The sequence below is a fragment of the Sus scrofa genome, chromosome 7, assembly GCF_054392235.1.
Source record: "Sus scrofa isolate SSC_HxYL_T2T_F1_AM1 chromosome 7, Sscrofa_HxYL_maternal_Yorkshire_Landrace_v2.0, whole genome shotgun sequence".
NCBI lineage: Eukaryota > Metazoa > Chordata > Mammalia > Artiodactyla > Suidae > Sus > Sus scrofa.
The window spans coordinates 82,552,963-82,578,851 of NC_139389.1; the positions used below are offsets into that span (position 1 = coordinate 82,552,963).

The 25,889-nt window shown below is 40.3% G+C and overlaps 1 protein-coding gene across 1 annotated transcript in view; it reads right to left on the reverse strand.

The window, feature by feature from the left end:
* The window catches only part of LOC110261585 (uncharacterized), a 484,734-nt gene that overhangs the window by 221,577 nt on the left and 237,268 nt on the right, over positions 1-25,889 (reverse strand). The window lies entirely within an intron of this gene.

Below are 25,889 nucleotides of genomic sequence, written 5' to 3' on the forward strand. Positions count from 1 at the left end.
TCATTGCTCAGTGGTTAAAGAACCCGACTAGCATCCATGAGGATGAGGGTTTGATCCTTGGCCCTTAACACCGGTTAAGGATCCGGTGTAACCGTGAGCTGTGGTGTAGGTCACAGACGTAGCTCAGATCCCATGCACCTGTGGTATAGGCCGACAGCTACAGCACCAATTCAACCCCTAGCCTGGGAACCTCCATATGCCATGGGTGTGGCCCTAAAAAGACAAAAAGAAACACACATACACAAAAAAAGAAATATTACAGTTACAAAATTTAGTAACGCCTGGATACTGAGGGTGGTAAGCAAGTTGATAATACAGGTAAGCACTGAACTCAAGATGGACATGTCCAGAAACAGTCAGAAATGTTGGCCTGGCACACAGAAGAAAGCTAGATTTAGATTTGAGTGTCACTGATAGCTAGTTGTCACAACAATTGGATAAAATTTTCCAAGAAGAGCACATGGAGAGAAAAGAGAGCAGATGAAGCCAGTGGCTAAGAGTGAACCAGAATCAAATACCCCATGTCTCACCACAGAGACTCAGGAAAAATAGCTGTGTCGCTGATGCAATAAGGAAAAAAAAAAAAATCCATCCCTGGAAAACAGTGGTCATAGTCCAAACCCCACCCAGGGTTCCAGCTCATTTAAACATACTCTCCCTGGCCCAGGAAACTTCAGGTGTGAACTTGGTTTGAAGAGGATCCTGACTAGAAATGCCCCCAGAACCTGGCAGGAACCAGACTCATGTCCTGTCCAAAGGAAGACACCGTCATCCTAGGTCATGGAGGATCACCAAGAGTTATTTTTCAGGACACTGAGCAAAATACAGTGAATGACAATGAGACACAAAAGGAAGCAAGATACCATGTAAGAACCAGCAGAAAAGAAGATGAACAGAAACAGACACAAATGTCAGAATACTGGAATTATCAGACACAGATTCCACAACAACTGTGCTTAGTATGATTAATTAATTAAAAGGCAAGCAGACATGTTCAGAATTACAAAATCAACAGAAGTTACCTCCAGGCTCCCAGGCTAGCCTCTGGTACCCACTGGGCATTTACCCAGAGCCTCTTTGCTGGAAAGAAGGCTCCTCCAGCCCACCACAGGGTCCTCTGATTCATTGATGCAACCTGAGTGCATTCAAAATCATAATCTCCAGCGAGTAACCCACAGAGTCTTTTGTTTTCCAATTCTGTCTATAGCCAGGGGGTGGACCTTCACCTCACAGGATTCAACATCCATCAGCTCTGAGTTTCATTCTATCTCTGAACCCCTAAGTACCTTACTGACAATGGATGCATGCCCAACTTTAGGATAGTTTATTAAACCTGATTCAAAGGCAGACATGGCATGAAAAACAAATAATTTTCAGGTTTATTTTAGATTGACAAGGCTGTTTCAATTTAGAGATTGTAGCAGGTGCCAGCCACTAAGTGTTTGCATGTAACTTTATTGCCCTTCCAAATAATGGAAAATTCTTCCATTCCCTGCCAGTAGACTGACTCTCAGTGTCTGTTAGAGTGATGGTATAAATTTCATCTTCTTTTCAATTTGGGCAGAAATCACAGAGCTGTGGCCCATGTCATATAAGTATTTATTGAATGAATAAAATAATTTTTTAAATGAAAAGAGTCATTTTCAAAGGAAGTTGGGAAACTGCACCAACAAACTGTTGATAGCCAGACATCGTTTTAAATCAACTTAATTTTATGTTCATTGTTATCTGAACATGAACCAATGCCATGAGAAAATATTTTTCCAATAACTGTACTTTTGAGATTTTTTTTTTTTTGTCTTTTTGACATTTCTTAGGCCACTCCCGCGGCATTTGGAGGTTCCCAGGCTAGGGGTCTAATCGGAGCTATAGCTGCCGGTCTTCACCACAGCCACAGCAATGCCAGATCCAAGCCGGGTCTGCAAACTGCACCACAGCTCACAGCAACACTGGATCCTTAACCCACTAAGCAAGGTCAGGGATCGAACCTGAAACCTCATGGTTCCTAGTCGGATTCGTTAACCACTGCACCATGATGGGAACTCCAAGAATTTCAAGTAACAGTGGCTCACACAGGAAACAAATGTGGGCAGCATCACCCCATTCATGCTTGCTTATTCTACATATATAAACTCTTACTAGGAAACATGGACATCAGACGCCTGCTTCTGAGAAGAATCTCAATAGATAACACTGCAAAAGTGTTTGCCCTGAGATAGACTGTTTAGGACACAATACATGGCTGACAAACTGAAATACAGAATCAGTTAGAAATGTTGTGAAATGATCATATCTACAAAACAAAAACAGATCACAGACAGGGAGAGCAGACTGGTGGTTGCCAGGGGGAGAGGGGAGAAAGTAGGATGGACTGGGAATTTGCAGTTGGTAGATGCAAACTGTTGAATTTGAAATGGATAAACAACAGGTCCTACCTTACAGTCCAGTCTCTTGGGGGTAGAACATTATCGAAGATAGTATGAGAAAAAGAATGTGTGTATACTGGGTCATTATGCTGTACAGCAAAAATTGATACAACACTGTAAATCAACTATATGCTCAAAGAAAATAGGAGCTAGTCTTTAATTTCTTTTTCTTTATACACAGATTACACAAAGTGAAGTCTACATGGACAGCCTATTTCGTCATTTTTATTACCTCAATAATGCTAGACTATAAGGTAACTTAAAATATGTAGGAAACACCCTCCCAAAAGAAACTAGAATAAAGTCTGTGAGGGTTTTGAATAAATAGTATTCAATAGCATTTTCCTTAGATGGTAAACCATTTATTCAAAGGATAGGAAAGAGCCACAGCTGAAAATTCACTGGAAAAAAAAAAAACTTTCTAGACTAGACCCTAGAGATCCTTCCAGTTAGTGACCGCACAAACATGGCTACAAAAAAATTAGAAAACCTTACTGAAGTCACATCGAAGAGTGGGGGAAAAGCAGACATGCTTCTCTTTCTCCTCAGGGAGAAATCCAAAACTAATCAAGGAGAACATGGTAGTGAGAAAGTGTAATGAAACAGCTAACTGGAAGTGAAGACCAACACATATGCGGGAAAAGTAAAATAAGGTGCAATGAAGAGGCTCAATACCACTAACCATCAGGGAAATGCAAATCAAAACCACAATGAGATATCACCTCACACCTGTCAGAATGGCTATCAACAAACAGATAAACAAATGTTGGTGAAGATGTGGAGAGAAGGGAGCTCTAGTACATTGTCAGTGGGAATGTAGATTGGTGAAGCCACTGTGGGAAACAGTATGGAGGGTCCTCAAAAAATTAAAAATAGGCTTACCACGGGATCCAGCACTTCCACTTGAGTGTTTATCTGAAGAAAACTAAAACACTAATTCAAAAAGACATATGCAACACTAATGTTCATAGCAGCATTATTTACAACAGCCGAGATATGGAAGCAACTTAAGCAACTTAAACGATGAATGGATTAAACAATATGCCAGCACATGCACATGCAAACACACACACAAACAGTGGAATATCACTCAGCCATAAGAAAAATAATGAAGTATTGCCATTTAACAACATGATTTATGGAGGATATTATGTCTGGTGAAATGTCAGAAAAAGACAAAAACTATATATTTTCGCTTATATGCTATATGTGGAATATATATAACAAAACAGAAACAGACTCAGACATAGAACTAGTGGTTACCAGAAGGAAGAGAGGGTTGAGGAAGGAGAAAAATAGGTGAATGATGATTAAAAAATACAAAATGCCACTTATAAAATAAATTATAGAGATGTAATGTACAGCATAGAGAATATAATCAATATTTTATAACAACTTTGTATGGTATACAATCTATTAAAATACCGAATCACTGTGTTGTACACCTAAAACTAATACGTTATTGTAAGGCAACCACACTTAAATTTTTAAAAATTGCAGCGATATGAGTAAATTTGTGAGGACACTAGAGGTAAATAAAGACAAATTTTAAGAAATGCATTTGTTCAAAGAATAAAATGTGTAAAAAATATTTCTGGAGGGATATAGATTCTTGTAGATAAATGCTTAGCAATTCAGGATATTAGTAAAATCATATGTACTTCTTTACAAGATTTAATGATCATGTAAACCTACAGGTCAGACCTCTATGGGATGTTCCACAATTTGCAAACTATTGAAAATTTTGACAGTCACCTAGTTAATTAAAGATATGGGGAATAACATCTCTGCAAAAAAACTGAAAAAAAAATTGATTTGATTTCTTTGTTCATTAAGGGAATCAGTTAACTAGAGGGAAACACTGAATTTAACATCCTGTAAGAGGAAAGCTAAACATGGCTTCAGCTGTATTATGATGACTTTGGATTTATCCTAAACACAAATTTCCACAAATGAGAGATCACACACTGAGTTGCTAAAGGGAAGAATGCAGTAGAATTTTCCTTTTTGTAAGTTTTCCAAATTGTAAAAAATAAGAAAAAGCTTGTGGGTTTAGCACAATAGTAACCAATGACTCACCCACTCAGGAGCAGGAAGGGAAAAAAATAAAACACAAAACAGGAGCCTAAGTAAGGCCTTATTGGATTAGAATTTCTGTCTATTCAATGTAGACTCTGTTGCCAAAAGTCCCACAGAAAACATTCTAAGAATATGACTCTCCTCCATATTACTCTTTATCCAGCTACTCTTAAAAACCATTTGAGACCTTCTCATCATCTCCCCAGAGTCTTTTGTAACTGTACTACTTCTTGAAATGATGCATTCCATAGTAATGTGGAGATGAAGTTATGGGAAGTTATCCTCTTAATTTTCTCACATCTAAATCCATGAGACTTCAACAAGTACCTCCCCTCTTCCTAGTATGAGTGACTTAGGTAGAATTACTGTTTCTTATCTCCCCTTAGTCTCCTGTTCATTAATGGAATATTCAAGTCGATTCCCCTTCTAGGTATTCACCTTTCTACAAGAAACAATTTTTTAAGTCTCTCTTCAAAGACTGTTTCTCTACCTCTACACAATCTCCCTCATCATTTTATTTTCCTTAGGCTGAAACATCTAAATTAAAATGAGTTCATTCTTTCATCATCTATAGGTCAAGTTACTGAACAGTGGATCTGGAAGAAATGCAGTGGGCTCTGCTCAGTTCTTCTGGTTCTTTTTCTGTTTAGTATTTTCTAGCTACATTCTGCACCTGGAGGGAATCTAAGTTGTGTTTTCCTCATCTAGTTTCACTCCCAAAAGAAATAAGATGTAAAGGAAGATAAAACCTTAAAAAAAAATCTCAGTGACTCTTATCCATCTTTTTGTCCCCAGAGTCTACATACATATATTTCCTAATAATATTACCTTTATTGAAGGATTCTGTGTGCCAGAAATTTAGCTGAAAGCTTTATAGTCATCATCTATTTAATCCTCATAACAACCTCATGGGGTGTTTATGAGAAGCTGACATTTATTGAGTCATTTATATGTGACCAGTACACTTTTACTGTATGGTGTAAGATTTTTACACCTTCTATCTCATTTAATCATTTAAAATTTTTTTGAAATAGGCAGTTTAATTAGCCCCATCTTAAAGATGAAGATGGTGAAGCTTACTGAGTAAGGTCACGCAGTTAATAATGAAGGGACCAGGATTTTAATCTGAGTACATGGTATCATCCACTGTATTATACTGCCTCATTGATCAGATGATGAATAAATACATGAACAAATAAATGAGCAATGAGTGAATCAGTAATAACCAGAACTAATAGAAAAATTTTAAGCCATAGAGAATCGGTGAGCATTGTAATGTGTGAAAATTGGATTATACTATCAAGGCTGGATTACACTATCACTCAAGGCCCTTTCAGTTCTAGAATTCTGTGAAATTAACAGCCCAAATAAGTCAACTGAAAAGCTTCTGCTACTTATGAGATTTATGAATCCTAATCAAATGCCTGCCTTTTTTCAACAGTAACAGTCATCAAAACTCTGCAAACATTAGTGAGTAAGATTTGTCAGTCTTTGTCTTTCTGACGAAAAGAAAACACTGGTTCTAATCAAGCATTAATGTATTGAAGTTCTCAGCAAAGTACTGCTTATCAGTTAGTTCAGCTTGCATAATCCTTCTGTAAAGAACTTTAAAACACAACAGAAATCAGAGGAAAGTGTATGGACAGAAATAAACATTTAAGAAAAATGTTGAAGTGGTTATCATATTAATGTCTAATGAGCATTTTTCTTTTTTTTGCTATTTCTTGGGCCGCTCCCACGGCATATGGAGGTTCCCAGGCTAGGGATCGAATCGGAGCTGTAGCCACCAGCCTATGCCAGAGCCACAGCAACGCCAGATCCGAGCCGTGTCTGCAACCTACACCACAGCTCACGGCAATGCCAGATCGTTTAACCCACTGAGCAAGGCCAGAGACCGAACCCGCAACCTCATGGTTCCTAGTCGGATTCGTTAACCACTGCGCCACGACGGGAACTCCCCTAATGAGCATTTTTCTACTCCTATTTGTTGATTGGCTCCCTAAGTGTACATTTAGTTCAAAAACACACTATAGAAGTAGAATTTTATTACCTAGTTCCATTTGAAAAGGAAAAAAATCAATTTGATCCTGAGATGATCTGAAAAAGCAAACTTCAAGGAATAAAAGAGATTGTTCTCTTCAGTTGTCATGCACGGCTAATCCCAGCTATAAACACAAGCCATTTCATTTTCCAGGAAACTATAGAGATTTCTGAGCCATCATCTTGGCATAAATTTGTTAACATCTCCTGTATATTAAATTTCACTGAAAAATGTAGGGAACCTCTTATCAAGAGCGAAGTTCACTGTGCAGTATTTTGAGAAATTATACTTAATATTCTGAACAACCATTTGTAGTTTAAGCAGCAAGTTTGTTCCACTCAGGTTCACTGGACCTTCACACAGGTGCAAATAATTTGAATGTTGGAGGAATCTTCTGATAACCTCATCCAATGCACATGGAAAAAACAAGAGGCATCCTTTTGGTCCCTGGCTAGTTCATGGCAGAGACAGAATTCGAACTGGGGTTTTCTGTTCTTGGTATCCCCTGCACATTCTACTGAACAACACTGACTGTATTAGTCAGGGTTCTTCATTAGGGAAGGAGAACCAATAGGAGATAATACGTACATCTTCAGGGACAGGCATCATCGACCAATTCTAAAGAGCTCCCTACTGCCAGAAGGAGCAGTTGGCCCTAAGGATATGTAATTGAACAGTGTGTTCAGGTTATTGCAGTTCTAGACCTTGGCAGGTGTCGTATTGGGGCACCAGGGGACAACGTCATACCCCTAAGTTTCATCAGTGCCGAGGGCCCACGGCCTCTCAGAGGAAATAGACTTGGTGCCACCATGCACGTGCACAGTTCACTCACTAGTTCAGCCTTGGATTGGCCCTTCCTCTGCACAGCCTTTGGTCCAAAGTCAAGTCCCCCACACATGGCCATGCCTCTGGGGAAGTTCACTGTGATTCTGACTGTGGTGTCCAGGGAAGTGTCCAGAAGGACTACAGTTTGCTTGATAGGTGGTGTGAGCCAGATTCCCCACAAACCTGGAATGAGCTGCCTCCAACACTCAGGGTGCCCAAGTTTTTCTCATTTCAGAACCTGCATGCCTGCTTCCTAGAAATCCTGTAAGACCGGGCTTCCTCTGGGAAGAGTGGATACAGCAACAGAGCCCCAAGTCTGATTCTACTGTCCTCTCAGCAGGCCCTGACCCTCAGCACATCCCAGCCCATCTACTCTCTGCCCTTCATCAGACCCTGCATTTACTCTCCCTCACACACGCAGGGCCACAACACATACACTGAGGGCTCCAGGTGTGCCCTGCTTATCTTCCTGGGAAGCCCTATACTTCATCCACCCAAATCAGGACATGACCTGCAGGTATCCTCCATGGTGTTCAAAAAAGGAGAACATTTCCTGATGTAGGGGCCAACTCCCCCATATCAAAAGATGCTGGCAGTTGGTGGGGGAAACATATTTATTTGTTATATATATTGATTTAGTGGGAGGGGATATTTATGTACTTAATTTATTATGAGGGATTAATGCATGTAATGATAGAGGCTGAGAAATCCCATGAGCTTCTGTCTGCAAACTGGTGGTGCAATCAATTTGAATCCAAAGGCCTGAGAACCAGAGGAACCAGGGATGTTCATCCCAGTCTGAGGGCTAGAGAAGATGAGAGGTCCCAGCTCAAGCAGTAAAGCTGGGGAGAAAAGGGTGAATGGCCCTTCCCTCTACCTTTTGTTCTTTTCTTCTATTCAGGCTCTCAATAGATTGGCCGATGCCCACCCACACTGAGGAGTGTACTGTGCCCATTAATCCAAATGTCAAGTTGACACAAAATTAACTATCATACTGACCTTTCCCTTCTGTTCTTCAAGACTACAGGCCAACCTGCACCTCCAGAGAACAGAATCACCAACAATAAGCCAATAACCCATGATGCAAATTTGCTGGGAGATAGTGAAAAATGTGCAGAGCCAGCTCATCCATGCACCCAATCAAGTCACACAGTCACTTCTCAAGAAATATTATGTGAGAAGTGACTGTGTGAAACACGACCCAAGACCTGGAAAGGTAATAGTAGATATGCCTCAGCCCTTATTTCCAAGGAACTTACATTCTGATGGAGAAACAGACTTTTTCAAAGAAGGGAGATTATCAAGAGAGCATGGTTAAATGAGTAGGCAAGCATTTATGGAGTGTCCTGTCTGAGCCAGTCACTGGGTCAGGCACCTAGGGCACATCAATGAACAAGAAATCTAGCCCCTGATTTCAGGAAGCTTGCAGTCTAGGTGGAAAATGATGTTTAGAGTGATCTTAACCTCATATTTATGGATCGAATTATATTTCAACTTAATTGGTTTATTTGTAATCCTGTATGTTTTATGTACTTAAAAACCTTACCCTGACACGTGGTCCCAGAGGTTCCCCTAGACTGCCAAAGAGGTTCATTGCGCAAACTTTGAATCCATAACTCTGCAATGTGTAATAGATAACGCACCCTTAAACAACTCATTCCTTGTCCATAATAGTGAATACTTTCCCACAATTAAATATTGCAATTTGTATATATTTAAGAAAAATTTTCAGGTTAACAATCATTAACCCAAAGGCATCACTGAAAGTCACTAGAGTCCAAGGTCAGATGGCATGTCTAATATGTGGTCAAGAGCATCTGGGCAGGCTCAGGTACAATAGGAAGGCAGTCAGGGTGCAGAGACCTATCAGCCTGTGCCCACTGGCAGCTCCCTCACTTGCATCCCTGCCTCTTACCCTAGTTTCTGTCACTTCCCATGCCAATTAGGTAGAAACACTGAGGATTAATCTACTGTGTCATAGCAGCAGCTCATTAATCCTCCAAATTGGTAAAAATGAGAGCTGACAGTACAATGTAATTGTTGAGAGGAAGGGACTTTCAAAATCATATGGTCCGACTTCATTTCATAGATGAGGAAACTGAAGATTAATAAAATTATGTGACTTACCTAAGGTCACAGAGCTTATTAGGGATGGAGCTCGACCTGGAATTTTAGATTCCTAACATCCAGGAAAATGTTCTTATCACTCTTTCCTTAGTTCTTCATCATGGAAAGTTTGCAAAGTATAGATGTTGCCAGTATAAATGCATTGGTTTTTTGTCTTTTTAGGGCCACACCTGTGCCATTTGGAGGTTTCCAGGCTAGGGGTCCAATCAGAGCTATAGCTGCCGGCCTACACCACAGCCACAGCAATGCGGGATCCGAGCCATGCCTGCAACCTACACCACAGCTCATGGCAATGCCGTATCCTTAACCCACTGAGCGAGGCCAGGGATTGAATCTGCATCCTCATGGATGGTAGTCAGATTCATTTCCGCTGAGCCACAACAGGAACTCCCTAAATGCATTTTAATTGACTTTGTATTTGCCAAAGTGGGCAATATGATGTTGAAAGAAAAAAAAAAAAAAACTTCAAATGGCAGGGGTGCACCACATATGTGCCACCATTTCTGTGTCAAAAAAAATCAATCTTTAATTAAATCATTACATGCCTACTAAAATCATTTTTATCCTTAAAGAGCATTCTATTAATGGATTCGGTACTTCTGCATAACTCTCTCATGATGAATTCTATTCCTGCAGCTCAACTTTGATATATCATTTCCATTTTCATCTTCAAAACAAATGTAGTTTTGTCATTCTCCCAGGTTCTCCTGGATCTTCTCCAAGAATTACCGAACTGTGACACTAGCAGAATCTGAATAGATCCCAGCACGGAAACAAGAGCAAAATGATATTTGCGGCTTCTGTAAATTGCTGCTGCCCCTTCTGTCCTTTAAAAATGAATAAAGATGAATTATATTATGTATTTCCTCCAGACAACTTTTCAAAGTGGAAGAAATTTTGATTTATGATTTTCTTCTGAACATCAGCTTTCAGAGCCTCCTACTCAGTCACATTTATAACTTATTAGAATAACATCAAGTTCTCTATAAAAGTTCCATTTATCCTTCTGCTGTCCTGTATCACACTTTAGGACGGGTATGTGAGTTATACCCAGAGTGATGTACGTCACTGCTCACCTGCCAAGTGAACTAAAGTTAAGTAACGCTACCCAGAGGAATTTCCTCCACCCAGCAAAGTAATAGGGTCCTTCCTCATTAAACAACATGCTCAAGAAAAACACTCATACACACTTAACACCTTATGCTCAACAGCCATAGGTTTTAGTTGTGGAGATATAGGTAACAACAGCAAACATCTTTATCTTTTGGATATCTTCCCTCAAACATCCTGTTATTTCTGAAGTAATATTTCTGAAGGGTTTTAAACCATATAAGGCCCTCACAGATTTCATAGATCTTAGTTGTTATTATGGTAGCTTGAAAATCACTTCAAAATGGGCATATATGACAACCCATGCCATGCATGTCTCTTCCCTCACACTTCGTAATAACCCTTGGGAAAATCTCATCTTGAGTCTTTCCATTCAGCCACATGACTCATATTGCCCAAATATTTTGAACACACCATGCACTCAGGTCCAATTTAAATTCATTTAAATTTCTTAACTAGTGTCCTGTCTGGTGCCCAGCATAGTGTCTGGTATCCACATATTTTATTAAATGGGAGAAGAAATGCTGGAAAAGAAGGAATGGGGGAGTCCCTTGAAATACCTACCCTTTCTTGAGGCTAAAAAAAAAAGAGAAAACTCAATTCAATCACCTCCTCTATGAGAACTTTTTAAAAACCTTTTCTCCTCCAAAGAGGTAAACTTGACCACTCCCTCTGTGTAGCACCCATCTCCCCTCTCTTCACTTTGGATACAGTGCAAATCACATCATATCTCAATGCTCTGGTTATACTTCTGTCTCCCTCTAACTGACAGATAAGAACTATGTTGGTTTAATGTTCATATTCCCCACACCCAGCACACTGCTTAGTGTATAGCAGATACTCAAAGTTTGTTGAGTAAATGAATTTCCAAAAATTGGGGGAAAGGGATAAAAAAAAGAAAAGAATGGAGACATAGATGAGAAATAAAGAAAGGAGGTGATTAAAAGAAAAAATGTGAGGAAACAACATGGGAAGAGAAAAAATGAAGATTATCTGGCATTACCCAACTTTGTGCCAACTGGCTTTTGTGAACAAAATCTAATGGATCAGAGCTACAGATGAGTAGATTGACAGAAAAGGTTAGGTTCCCCTGAATTTCTAGTTCACAGTTGTTTTAATCGGGGTGGTCTCCCTCCTCTCCCACTGGACTAGGAAGCAAACACCCCTACACTTCAATCTTTCTCATAGTCAATCACTAATCCAAAGTTATTTAATGTACAACTACCATGTTCTACAACACTTTCCCCTAGAAGCTATGATCAACAGTATGGTCCCTGCAATCATAGATGTTACCACCTAACTGGAGAGACTGGCCTTAATAAGGTAGCCACAGAAATAATGTCAATTTGTCACTGTGTTTAGACCTGTGAAGAATAAGACATGATCCTGGGAGAAAACAAAATAAGAACTGGACTTAGCAAAGCAAGGTTTCCATGGGGAAACCACATCGGGGCTGAGAGAGGAATTAACCATTTGATTTGAGGGAGAAAAAACATCCAGAGAGAGGGCACAGGGTCACAGTGCACAGACCCTGTGAAGGAAGGAGGTGTGAAAGACGGTTAAATTGTCTTCGGGACAAGATTTTAGGAAGGCCCTCCTCTTCCAAGTGCAGTTCAACTTCAACAAACCATGAAACAAATGTAGGTTCCCATCACTTTGAGGGGGCACCTCCAAGATGAATAAGAGGTAAGTGGGTTTCACAGGCCCTGAGAAGGATGGTCAGCAAAGCTGTCCAGGCTTGGGTCTGACCGACTGACTGCTCAGGTATAGTTTGGGGGGTTTTGTTTGTTAGGTTTGGGGTTGGGTTTTTTGTGTTGTTTTTGGTTTTTTGGGGGGTGTGGTTGGTTTTGGTTTTCACAAAAATGCAAACATACAAACATACACTATAGCTGTTGTGAATCTGATTTTTAAAATTTAATGTTAGATGCTGAAGATCTTTCCACGTCAACCAAAATATGGATTTTCAATAATACTTTTAATTGTTAAAAATCATCCCATCATAGAATCCAAACACAAATTCTTTGGCCAGGTTTCAATTGTTGGACACGTATATTGTTTCCATTTTAAAAACCAAAAATAATCCTGCTGTATAGCACAGGGCTTTGATTGAACATAATGGAGGATAATGTGAGAAAAAGAATATATATATCAGACACAACTTGGAATAGATTTACAAGGAGATCCTGCTGAATAGCATTGAGAACTACGTCTAAATACTCATGTTGCAACAGAAGAAATGGTGGGGGAAAAACTGTAATTGTAATGTATACATGTAAGGATAACCTGACCCCCTTGCTGTACAGTGGGAAAATAAAAAAAAAAAGAATATATATATATATATATATATATATATATATATGAATGAATGAGTCACATTGCCATACAGTAGAAATTGATGGAAGACAGTAAATCAACAATAATGGAAAAAATAAAAATTATAAACAAAAACTCAAAAACTCAAAAGACATTACTATGGATCAAAATTTGCACCCATCCTTAACTATCTCACATTAATGGTGCTGGGATCAACTTCAGTCTGGGGTCTAGCAGACCTGATTCAAATTCTAGTTGTACCATTTACAGCTCTGTGACTTGGGCAACTCAGTAAGTCTCAGTTTCCTCATCTATAAAATGAGGATAGTTAACAGTACTTAGCTCAACAGATTGCTGGGAGGCTGAGATGAGATAATTCAAGTTCACAGCAAGACAGATGCAATATAATAAGCACTTAATAAGTAATGCCTATTATTTCTATCAGAAAAGTTCTACGTTTAAGACTTTTGATAGATATTGCCAAATCACCCTCCAAAGAGTCGTATGACTTAGTTTATCTGCCGCCTAAGAGACAGCCCGTGGACATCATATCGCAGAGTTCCACTGATCCATCACTGCTTCAGAGGAGTTCTTTTAGGGATGATCCAGTTTAAAAGCAGCGGAAGCAATGAGTGCTTTGCCCTGTCCTCTTAGATCCTTTTACCACATTCATGCAGGACCAGCTACTAAAAGCTTTTCAGCCAGTCATGAGTCTGTGTTGGGCCTCCTTTAGGCTGCTGAACTCTGTGCTTAAAGAAAGGTAAAAAGCACTTGGGGACTCACCCTCCTCACCCCAGTGATGGCTCTAAATCAAAGACTGACATGCAAGTGCGGATGGATGCCCCAGCATCCTTGCTCCCACATGGAAACAACTTTGAGATGTGACCTACACTGTCTTCAAAAACCCCCAGGGGACTGGACCAGTCCTCTGTGGCCCTTGTTAAGCGGCCTCCTTTCTTTCCTTGGAGCATCCCCCAAGCCTTTAGCCAGTCTTTTTTTTTTTTTTTTTTTTTGTCTTTTGTCTTTTGTCTTTTTGTTGTTGTTGTTGTTGTTGTTGCTATTTCTTGGGCCGCTCCCGCGGCATATGGAGGTTCCCAGGCTAGGGGTCCAATCGGAGCTATAGCCACCGGCCTACGCCAGAGCCACAGCAACGCAGGATCCGAGCCGCGTCTGCAACCTACACCACAGCTCACGGCAACGCCGGATCGTTAACCCACTGAGCAAGGGCAGGGACCGAACCGGCAACCTCATGGTTCCTAGTCGGATTCGTTAACCACTGCGCCATGACGGGAACTCCTTTAGCCAGTCTTATTCTGGGACTGTATCCTAATCAATCAATCATATTTACAGAAATATCCATGTTACAGTTTTCCTCTGAGAAAGACAGAAGTCAATTTCCCCCCACACTTTGGTTTTAAGAGTTTAAATATGAATTCTTTGACAAATCATATTTTAATGGACAATAATATGTTTAACACTTCCTAACAGTAAACAATATAGATTTTATTTATTTCTGGGGTATATGCATACTGCAGCTTTTAATTTCATCCAGAAAAGGAAAACTGGAGAGCAGGGTTGAAGCAGTAATACAGTTTGTGTTTTCATGGAGAGAGTGCTCTCGAGTAGAGTTCTGAATACCCAGACTCCAGGCTAGGTCGGATAATAATTCGCTGTGTAAGCCTAAGCAAGGCACTCACCAGTCTAGGCCTCAGAATAGCGACTGATTTTCTCTAGGGCTGAAGAGTGTCTAACCAGACATGTCTAGGGCTTGTTCATGTCTATGAAGATATTGCTACCGGACATGTGGACATCTGAGTGGAGTTCACATACAGCTTCCATCCTTAACGTTCATGTTCTTTTGAGTTTACCCACATTTCTATCATGTGCTTCCTCACTCCAAGCTCATGTTTCTTCTGTCTCAGCCCTTTAGAGAGGCCTGCATTGCTGAGGGGCACATGTAACCCTGCTGCTACAGAAGATCCATCATTCACACCCCACCTCCATTCAACCTATATGGAGAACTCTTTCCCTCAATATATCACCAGCCACGCAGCTTCAAGCTGTAATACTCTCAGCAGAGCAGGCACGCTTGCGGTAGATCAAGAGGAAGGAAAACTGGATCTACATCACTCACCCCCTGTTTTTTTTTTTGCAATCTGAGTAGGCAGGGCCCCCTGTGTTCAGAGAGCCCAGAGTGGGAGAAGCAAGAGTCCAGGTCCTAAGGAATCATGTCATCTCCCTGTGCTTGAAGGGAAGCACATTGTCCATGAGGAAACTAGACCCTAGAATAGTTCCAAGTTTCCTCTGTCAGGCATCAAATTCTACAGTTTATTCTCACAGTGAGGCAGCCTCCAATTACTTAAACAAATGGATTGAAAGGGTTAGCAACTTTGGGCTGGGAGCAAAAGAAATGAAGCCTGCTTCTATTTAAGGAAAGACTTAAATTTCAAGACAAAGCGCCATATACAGCCACAAGAATGAAGAAAAAAAAAGTTAAAGTATGATATCAAAAGATGCTAGTGATGTTGATCAACTCTTTTAAACTTTTGGTAGGAGTGTAAATTATTGCAGCCACTTGGGGAAGCACTAAGCCATTACTGGCTAAAGTGAATATATGCATATCACATGACTGCTCTTAGAAGACTGCAGAGAAGCCCTTGCATACAAGCCTAAGTTCACAGTAGCAGTGTTCATACATGAGAAGAACAGAACAAAGCAAATGTCCAAATGTTCATTGAAGGATATGGATAAACAAATAAGAAAATTCACAGAAGTGTCTAAAGTGCCTATGAAAGAGAGAAGAGCATTTGATTCTGCCCTATTTATAGTTCTACTTTTTTTTTAATAGGAAGAAAAAAAAACTTCCTCCTCCCCTTTCCTCTCTCTCACTCCCCCTTCCCAGTCCTTCTGACACACCCATTCCCACCCTTTTTTGTTGTTCTGTTTTGCTTTGAGTCTACATTTCTGTTTGCTGATCCTTTGTTCAATAAAGTCTCATTATGCAAAAAAAAACTACATCAAAATGATACAACCAAAATGAATCTTTAAACAAAGTTTAATGAAAAAAGCAAATCATATAAGACTGTAGGAGGTACTACCATTTTTAAAAGTGAAACTAAACAATGCATTATGGAGGAATACCTACACACATGATTTTTAAAACTTTAAGAAAAAATATAAATAGGGGAGTTCCCATTATGGCTCAGTGTTAACGAACCCGACTAGTATCTATGAGGATGCAGTTTAGATCCCTGGCCTCAGTCAGTGGGTTGGGGATCTGGCGTTGCCGTGAGCTGGTGGTGTAGGTTACAGATGCGGCTCGGATCTGGCGTTGCTGTGGCCCTGGTGTGGCGTAGGCCAGCAGCTCTAGCCCCAATTAGATCCCTAGCCTGGGAACCTCCATAGGCTTCGGGTGCGGCCCTGAAAAGAAAAAAGACAAAAGACAAAAAAAGAAAAAAGAAAATAACTAAATCCAAAAAAACTGGTAATAAGCCTTTGCTTATTTTTTTCTCTCAAGTTCACATTTCCTCAATGTTTACAGAAATGGGATAGATTAATGAAAAGAACCCCTCCCCAAAAAAGACAAAGTACAGTGTGTGCAACTCCTGTTAAGCAGTGAGATAATGTGAGAGCAAATCTTACCACGTATTCTTAATGCTTATAATTCCATGCCTCAGAAAACACAAACCCACTTGCATACTGATTTTTTTAAAAGTAAAATTCTGAGATCAAATTAAATAATAGATGCAATTTGGAAATTTAAAGTTATATAGTTGTTATCAAGTATATGGAGCACATATATAATTACTTTATATATTTGATTATAAAATGAAGAGTTAAAAACGCAAAAATTATAAAAACGCATTTGAAATATTTTCCAAGAAGTTTACTTGATGCAAATTAAATTAGTAAAAAAAAAAAAAATCCAGCTAAACAATTTGAAACATATTTGTCTATAGGATAGTAACTTAGGTGACTGTTTTCTTTTCTCCATTCAATGAACTGAATTATTTTACAAGATTGACCATTTGAGTAACTTGACACAATCTTTTCCTCACCACTTCTAATAACAACCCTGCATTATGACAACACCTTGATCAGGGTCACCAGAATGGTTTGTTTTGAGCTTATTCCAAGCTCATTTATCATTGGTGAAACAACTGGGCTGTAAATTGTCACATCTGATGCCTCATTTAGGCAGATGAGAGCAAGTAGTCACATTGTTACAATGGAGAAGGAGAAGTATGAAGTGCAATGACTTCCTTAAGGTCACATAAGGACAAAACCACAGACAGAAAGTAGGTTTCCTACCAGTCAGTCTAATGAGCTCTATTTCCAAGGTTATGTTGCCTTCTTTACTTAGGTCACAGAAAAAGAGAAACCTGATTACCATCGGTATATCATTATACTGAATTTCTGTTACATTGCCCTATGAGCTGTGAAGGAAACAACTTTCTCGCCCTCTCTTTTGGTTTGTGTGTTGGTCTACTGGGAAAAAACAGCTTCATCCAAGCCCATCTCCCTCCTCAGCAGTGTTGGAAAATAGGCATCTTCTCTTATGCCATCTGTGCAAAGTGGTGAGACAGGCCTGCTGTTAGCAGCATGGAGCTGGTTGGTAAACTTATTGGCATCTCTTCTTCAACCTAGTTTTAACTATCTGACATTCTAAGCAGTAAGTCCCAGTGTGTGGGCTCTAGGATTTAAATTAAATGTGAGAAAAAGAGGCCTCCTGGGGCCTCAAGCCTAAGCCATGTTCTCCAACGCAGTTTACCAGAGGCATTGCATTTCTAAGAGAGTGAGTTACATGACCAGCTGTTAATAACCTAAGGGAGATGTTGATCACTCTCCAATGTCAAGGTTGTCTGAGCTGCTTTAATTCAGCACCCCTCCCCCAGTTACAAATACAAGGAGTCTGCCTATTACCACACCACCAGTTATCAATTCTCCATTTTTCTCAGACATTAAGTATAGAGGTATTGTCACTGGGTAATGTGATGAGAACTGTGTATTCTTTATTTGCCTTTTCTAGGGCCACACCCTCAGCATATGGAGGTTCCCAGGCTAGGGGTCTAATCGGAGCTATAGCCGCCAGCCTATGCTACAGACAGAGCAGCGTGGGATCCAAGCCACATCTGCGACCTACACCACAGCTCACAGAAACGCCGGGTCCTTAAGCCACTGAGCGTGGCCAGGAATTGAACCCACATCCTCATGGATATTAGTTTTGCTAATGCTGAGCCACAATGGGAACTCCCACTGTTGACTTCTTTTTTTATATATGTAATGGTTTTTATTTTTTTCCATTATAGCTGGTTTACAGAATTCTGTCATTTTTTTTTTACTATACAGCATGGTGACCCAGTTACACACACACACACAAACACACACACACACACACATATATATATATACATTCTCTTTTCTCACATTATCATGCTCCATCATAAGTGACTAGAAGGAATATTACTCAGTCATAGAAAAGAATGAAATAATGCCATTTGCAGCAACATGGATGGAACTAGAGAGTGAACTTAGTGGTCAGAAAGAGAAAGACAAATACCATATGATATCACTTATATCTGGAGTCAATATATGACACAAATGAACCTTTCCACAGAAAAGAAAATTCTGGACTTGCAGAACAGACTTGTGGTTGTCAAGGGGGATGGGGATGGAGTGGGATGGATTGGGAGCGTGGGGTTAATAGATGAGAACTGTGTATTCTTTTTTTTTTTTCTTCCATATTCCCTGACATTTTTTTTTTCCCCACTGTACAGCAAGGGGATCAAGTTATCCTTACATGTATACGTTACAATTACATTTTTTTTCGCCCACCCCTTGTTCTGTTGCAACATGAGTATCTAGACAAAGTTCTCAATGCTACTCAGCAGGATCTCCTTGTAAATCTATTCTAAGTTGTGTCTGATAAGCCCAAGCTCCCAATCCCTCCCACTCCCTCCCGCTCCAATCAGGCAGCCACAAGTCTTTCCTCCAAGTCCATGATTTTCTTTTCTGAGGAGATGTTCATTTGTGCTGGATATTAGATTCCAGTTCTAAGTGATATCATATGGTATTTGTCTTTCTCTTTCTGGCTCATTTCGCTCAGTATGAGAGTCTCTAGTTCCATCCATGTGGCTGCAAATGGCATTATGTCATTCTTCTTTATGGCTGAGTAGTATTCCATTGTGTATATATACCACATCTTCCAAATCCAATCATCTGTGGATGGACCTTTGGGTTGTTTCCATCTCCTGGCTATTGTGAATAGTGCTGCAGTGAACATGCGGGTGCACGTGTTTCTTTTAAGTAGAGTTTTGTCCAGGTAGATGCCCAAGAGTGGGATTGCGGGGTCATATGGAAGTTCTGTGTATAAATTTCTAAGGTATATCCAAACTGTTCTCCATAGTGACTGTACCAGTTTACATTCCCACCAACAGTGCAGGAGGGTTCCCTTTTCTCCACAGCCCCTCCAGCACTTGTTATTTGTGGATTTATTAATGATGGCCATTCTGACTGGTGTGAGGTGGTATCTCATGGTAGTTTTGATTTGCATTTCTCTTATAATCAGCGATGTTGAGCATTTTTTCATGTGTTTGTTGGCCATCTGTATATCTTCTTTGGAGAAATGTCTGTTCAGGTCTTTTGGCCATTTTTCCATTAGTTGATTGGCTTTTTTGCTGTTGGGTTGTATAAGTTGTTAATATATTCTAGAGATTAAGCCCTTGTCAGTTGCATCATTTGAAACTATTTTCTCCCATTCTGTATGTTGTCTTTTTGGTTTCTTTTTGGTTTCCTTTGCTGTGCAAAGGCTTTTCAGTTTGATGAGGTCCCATGGGTTTATTTTTGCTCTAATTTCTATTGCTTTGGGAGACTGACCTGAGAAAATATTCATGATGTTGATGTCAGAGAGTGTTTTGCCTATGTTTTCTTCTAGGAGTTTGATGGTGTCCTGTCGTATATTTAAGTCTTTCAGCCATTTGGAGTTTATTTTGGTGCATGGTGTGAGGGTGTGTCCTAGTTTCATTGCTTTGCATGCAGCTGTCCAGGTTTCCCAGCAATGCTTGCTGAATAGACTTTCTTTTTCCCATTTTATGTTCTTGCCTCCCTTGTCAAAGATTAATTGACCATAGGTGTCAGGGTTTATTTCTGGCTACTCTATTCTGTTCCATTGGTCTGTCTGTCTGTTTTGATACCAGTACCACACTGTTTTGATGACTGTGGCTTTGTAGTATTTCTTGAAGTCTGGGAGAGTTATGCCTCCTGCTTGGCTTTTGTTTCTCAGGATTGCTTTGGCGATTCTGGGTCTTTTGTGGTTCCATATAAATGTTTGGATTGTTTGTTCTAGTTCTGTGAAAAATGTCAGGGGTAATTTGATAGGGATTGCGTTGAATCTGTAGATTGCTTTGGGTAGGATGGCCATTTTCACAATATTGATTTTTCCAATCCAGGAACATGGAATATCTTTCCATTTCTTTACATCTTCTTTGATTTCTTTGATTAAAGTTTTATAGTTCTCAGCATATAGGTCCTTTACCTCTTTGGTCAGGTGTATTCTGAGGTATTTGATTTTGTGAGGTACAATTTTAAAAGGTATCATTTTTTTGTATTCCTTTTCTAATGTTTCATTGCTGGTATACAGAAATGCAACTGACTTCTGAATGTTAATCTTATATCCTGCCACTTTGCTGAATTTATAAATCAGTTCAAGGAGTTTTGGGGTTGAGTCCTTAGGGTTTTCTAGTATAGTATCATGTCTTCTGCATACAGTGACAGTTTGATCTCTTGTCTTCCTATATGGATGCCTTTGATTTCTTTTGTTTGTCTAATTGCTGTGGCTAAGACTTCCAAAACGATGTTGAAGAGCAGTGGTGAGAGTGGGCATCCCTGTCTTGTTCCAGATTTGAGTGAGAAGGCTTTCAGTTTTTCCCCATTGAGGATTATATTTGCTGTGGGGTTATCATAAATGGCTTTGATTATATTCAGGAATGTTCCCTCTATACCCACTTTGGCGAGGGTCTTGATCATGAATGGATGTTGAACTTTGTCAAATGCTTTTTCTGCGTCTATTGAGATGATCATATGATTTTTGACCTTTTTTTGGTTAATGTGGTGTATGATGCTGATTGATTTGCGTATGTTGAACCATCCTTGTGAACCTGGGATGAACCCAACCTGGTCATGGTGTATAATTTTTTTGATATGTTGTTGGATTCGGTTGGCTAAGATTTTGTTGAGAATTTTTGCATCTATATTCATCAATGATATTGGCCGATAGTTTTCTTTTTTGGTGGTATCTCTGTCTGGTTTTGGAATGAGGGTGATGGTGGCCTCATAGAATGTCTTTGGGAGTATTCCTTCTTCTTCAACCTTTTGAAAGAGTTTAAGGAGGATGGGCACCAATTCCTCTTTATATGTTTGGTAAAATTCACCTGTGAAGCCATCTGGTCCTGGACTTTTATTTGTAGGGAGTGTTTTATGACCTCTTCAATTTCATTTCTAGTGATGGGTCTGTTCAATTGGTCTGTTTCTTCTTGATTCAGTTTTGGCAGGCTGTAAGATTCTAGAAAATTGTCCATTTCTTCCAGATTGTCAAACTTGTTGCCATATAGTTGTTCATAGTATTCTCTTATGGTTTTTTTGTATTTCTGCAGTCTCCGTTGTGATTTCTTTTTCATTTATAATTTTGTTTATTTGGGTTCTTTCTCTCCTCTTTTTAGTGAGTCTGGCCAGGGGTTTGTCAATTTTGTTCACCTTTTCAAAGAACCAGCTCTTGGTTTTATTAATTTTCTCTATTGTTTTTTGAGTCTCTATTTTATTGATTTCTTCTTTGATCTTTATAATTTCCTCCCTTCTGTTGACTTTAGGTCTTTTTTGTTCTTCTTTTTCTAGTTCGTTTAGGTGGAGGGTTAAGTTGTCAATTTGGGATCTTTCTTCTTTTTTGAGAAAGGCCTGTATTGCTATAAATTTCCCTCTGAGCCCTGCTTTCGCAGCATCTCATAGATGTTGAGAGGTTGTGTTTTCATTATTGTTTGTTTCAAGGTATTTTTTTATTTCCTTCTTGATTTCCTCATTGACCCATTGGTTTTTTAGTAGCATGTTGTTTAGTCTCCATGTAGTAGGTTTTTTCTCTTTCCTTTTCCCATGGTTGATTTCTAATTTCATGGCATTGTGGTCAGAGATGATACTTGAGATAATTTCTATGCTCCTAAATTTATTGAGGTTAGCTTTGTGTTCCAATATGTGGTCGATTCTTGAGAATGTTCCATGAGCATTTGAGAAGAATGTGTATTCTGCTTTTTTTGGATGTAGTGTCCTGAAGATATCAATTAAGTCTAACTCTTCTATTGTTTCCTTTAGGATCTCTGTTGTTTTATTGGTTTTCTGTCTAGAGGATCTGTCCATTGATGTGAGGGGGGTATTAAGGTCTCCTACTATGATTGTATTCTCATCAATATCTCCCTTTATGTCTGTTAATATTTGTTGTATGTATCTGGGTGCTCCTATATTTGGGGCATATATGTTGACGATAGTAACATCCTCTCCTTGGATGGATCCCTTAATCATTAAGTAGTGTCCTTCTTTGTCTTTCTTTGTCTTTTGTTTTAAAGTCTATTTTGTCTGATATGAGTGTTGCGACTCCTGCTTTTCTGTCCTGTCTATTGGCATGAAATATTTTTCCCTACCCTTTCACTTTCAATCTATATGTATCCTTTGTCCTAAGGTGAGTTTCTTGTAGGCAGCATATTGAAGGTTTTTGCCTTTTTATCCACTCAGCCACTCTGTGTCTTTTGATTGGGGCATTCAGTCCATTGACATTTAAGGTGATAATTGATAGATGATTATTTATTGCCATTTTGAACCTTGTGTTCCAGTTGATTCTATGGTTCTCCATTCTTCCTTTCTTTTTTTGGTTGGTCTCCTGTTAGTATCTGCTTGAGTGGTTTTTTTTTTTTTTTCATTTTTTGCAAATGCAATATTTGGTTTTGGCTTTTGGTTGCCCTGTTTTTTAAGTATGCTAACCCCTTCCTATAATTGTGTGTTTTAGCCTGATGGTCCTGTAGGTTCAAACACTTCATTACTACATTAAAATTAAGAAGAGAAACATACAAACAAACAAACGAAAAGGGTTATTTCCTAACATCCCTTGCCCACATTATATCATTTTGATGACTTTTTTATTTTTTCTTTTTAATTTTATTTTGTTTGAAGCATGTTCATGATTAAATCTCTATGCTGGCTTATTTGAGTGACTGCTCTCTGATTGTGGTTTCCTCAGTCCTAGTTCTTCCTCTTTTTTTTTTTTTTTCTTTTCTTTTTTCTTCCCTTTCCTTCCCTTCTTTTTGGTTTAGAGAAGCCCTTTCAGTATTTCTTTTAACCTGGGTTTTGCGTTGCTGTATTCTTTTAGATTTTGTTTGTTGGAAAAAAAATTTTATTTCCCCTTCTATTTTAAATGATATTCTTGCTGGATAGAGTATTCTAGGTTGCATATTTTTTCCTTTGAGCACTTTAAATATCTCTTGCCATTCCCTCCTGGCCTGTAGTGTTCCTGTAGAGAAATCAGCTGATAATCATATGGGGGTTCCCTTTTAGGTAACATTCTGCTTTCCTCTTGCTGCCTTTAGGATCCTCTCTTTATCACTAACTCTTGCCATTTTTATTATGATGTGTCTTGGTGTGGGTCTATTTGGGTTCAATTTGTTTGGGGCCCTCTGTGCTTCCTGTATCTTGAACCCAGTATCCTTTAGATTTGGGAAGTTTCCATCGATAATTTCTTCAAATATATTTTCCATCCCCTTATCTTTTTCTACTCCTTCTGGAATTCCTATTATGCGTAGATTGGTCTGCTTTATATTATCCCATAGGTTTCTTATATTGCTTTCCTGTTTTTTGATTCGGTTTTCTATCTGCTGACCTGATTGTGTGATTTCCACTATTCTATCTTCCACATCACTGATTCGTTCTTCTGCATTATTCATTCTGGTTTTTACTGCCCTTAGTTCAGTTTGCATCTCTGCCAATGAATGTTTAGTTTTTCTTGGCTCCTCCTTATATTTTCTAGTTCCTTTCTGAGGGTATCTGCATTACTGTTCATATCTTCTCTTAATTCCTTCAGTATTTTCATTATTTCTCTTTTGAACTCCAGGTCTGTCAGACTGCAGAGATCTGTTTCATTGTTGACTGTTTTAGGTGAGTTCTCCTGTTGGTTTGACTGGGGGTGGTTTCTCAGCTTCTTCATCTTGCTTGTTGTTTTCTTTCTCCTGAGGGAGTTGTACTCTCCGTGGTTGGGCAGTGTTTGCCTTGTCACTGCTGTGGAATGTTTTCTGTGGGCTGGTGTTGTTGGTCAGTCTTTTTTGAGGCAGTGTGGCTTTTCTGGAGTGTTGATGGGGCTAACAGGGTCTCTTTGAAGCAAAGGAGGACTTCCTGAGGGCAGACAGGACTGGGAGGTCCACACCACGATGGTAGCAGATTTCACTTGGCCATGCAGAGCTTGCTCTGGTGTTTTTAGGCTGTGGGGTTCTTGCAGGGGGTTGGCGGTGTTGGGCAGCTGCTCTTCAGGGGTGCATCACCCCCTGGGGGCTGGAGCAGCTATCTGGGTCACTGAGAACCTAAGAGGCTCTTCCCTAGGGCAGCCTAACTCAGAAGGATGGCCTGAGACTGTAGGCAGATATTTTCACAGTCTGGCCAAGCTTGGTGTAGCTTTTCTGGGCTGCAGGGGTATCCTGCAGCGAGCTGGCAATCCTTTGCAGCTGTTCTGCAAGAGTGCGGCACCCCCTGAGGGCTTTGTAGATAGGTGGGCCGCTGCCAACCCAAGAGGCTCCTCCCCAGGGCAGCCCAACTCAGAAAGACCGTCAGAGAATTAGGCAGATCTTTTCACGGCCTGGCTAGGCTTGTTCTAGCTTTTCTGGGCTGCAGGCCTTTTCTTGGGGGCTGGTGGTGTTTGGTGCTGCTCTGCGGAAGTGTAGCCCCTCCAAAGGGCAAGCAGGCCTGTGCAGGGACAGCCCCTGCAGTGGTAGGCTTCAGGCAATTGTTGAGGCCAGCCCTCCTGGATGGCAGGCAGCCCCAGGTCGGGCGAGTGCATAGGGGGTGGTGGGGGTGGAGGGAGGGGATGCACTGGGATGCACAGCTTTCTGCTAGCTAGCGGGCCTGTAAGCTTGCTGTGGCATGGGGAGTATTCTATGGGGACCCACCCCTTCTCTCCCCTCCCCAGCATGGGTGCAGACCAGGCTCTTCTCCCAGGTTCCCTCTGATGTGGCTTTCCACTTTCCCGCCCCTAGAGTTTTGCTCCCTTCCTCTGCGACAGCTTTGTTTTCTACTCTCCCAGACAGTCTCTGCCCCGTCAAACTTGACAGACCGGTTTCTAGACCTCCCAAGCAGTCTCCACTCCGCCCTGACCCCCCTCCCAGCCCTTTCCCTGGGACTAACCTCTGGAGCCGAGGACTCGGTGCCCAGCCCCCACCCAGGCATCTCAATTTTTGGTGACTGTGCCCGTAGTTCAGATTGTCCATTTGGTTCTTGATCTGCTTTTCAGTACTCCAACTTACTGCTACACTCTTCTCTGCATCTGGAGATTCCTCCGGTTCATTTGATCTTTCCCCCAAGTAGGTAAATTTCCAGGGTGCAGGATCCCTTTCTCCTCCTCAGTTCCCTTTCAGGAGCACCCGTCCAGCTTGGATTCACCTTCTCTCACTCTCCTCTTCTCTTGTTTTACATAGTAATGTCACAAACTTCTTGCCATTATTGGAGTTTAAGTTCTTCTGCCAGCGATTGGTTGCTGTTCTGTGGGAGTCATTTATCCTGTAGATGTGCTTTTTTTGTTGTGTTTGTGGGAGACTGCGAGTGTGTCCCCCTACTCTTCCACCATCTTGTCTCCTCTAGAACTGTGTATTCTTATGGGACAGACTATTTGCCCTGCTGGTCCACCAACAGGTGAAGTTCTAGATGGAGCTGAATGCAATCCTACCCCACAG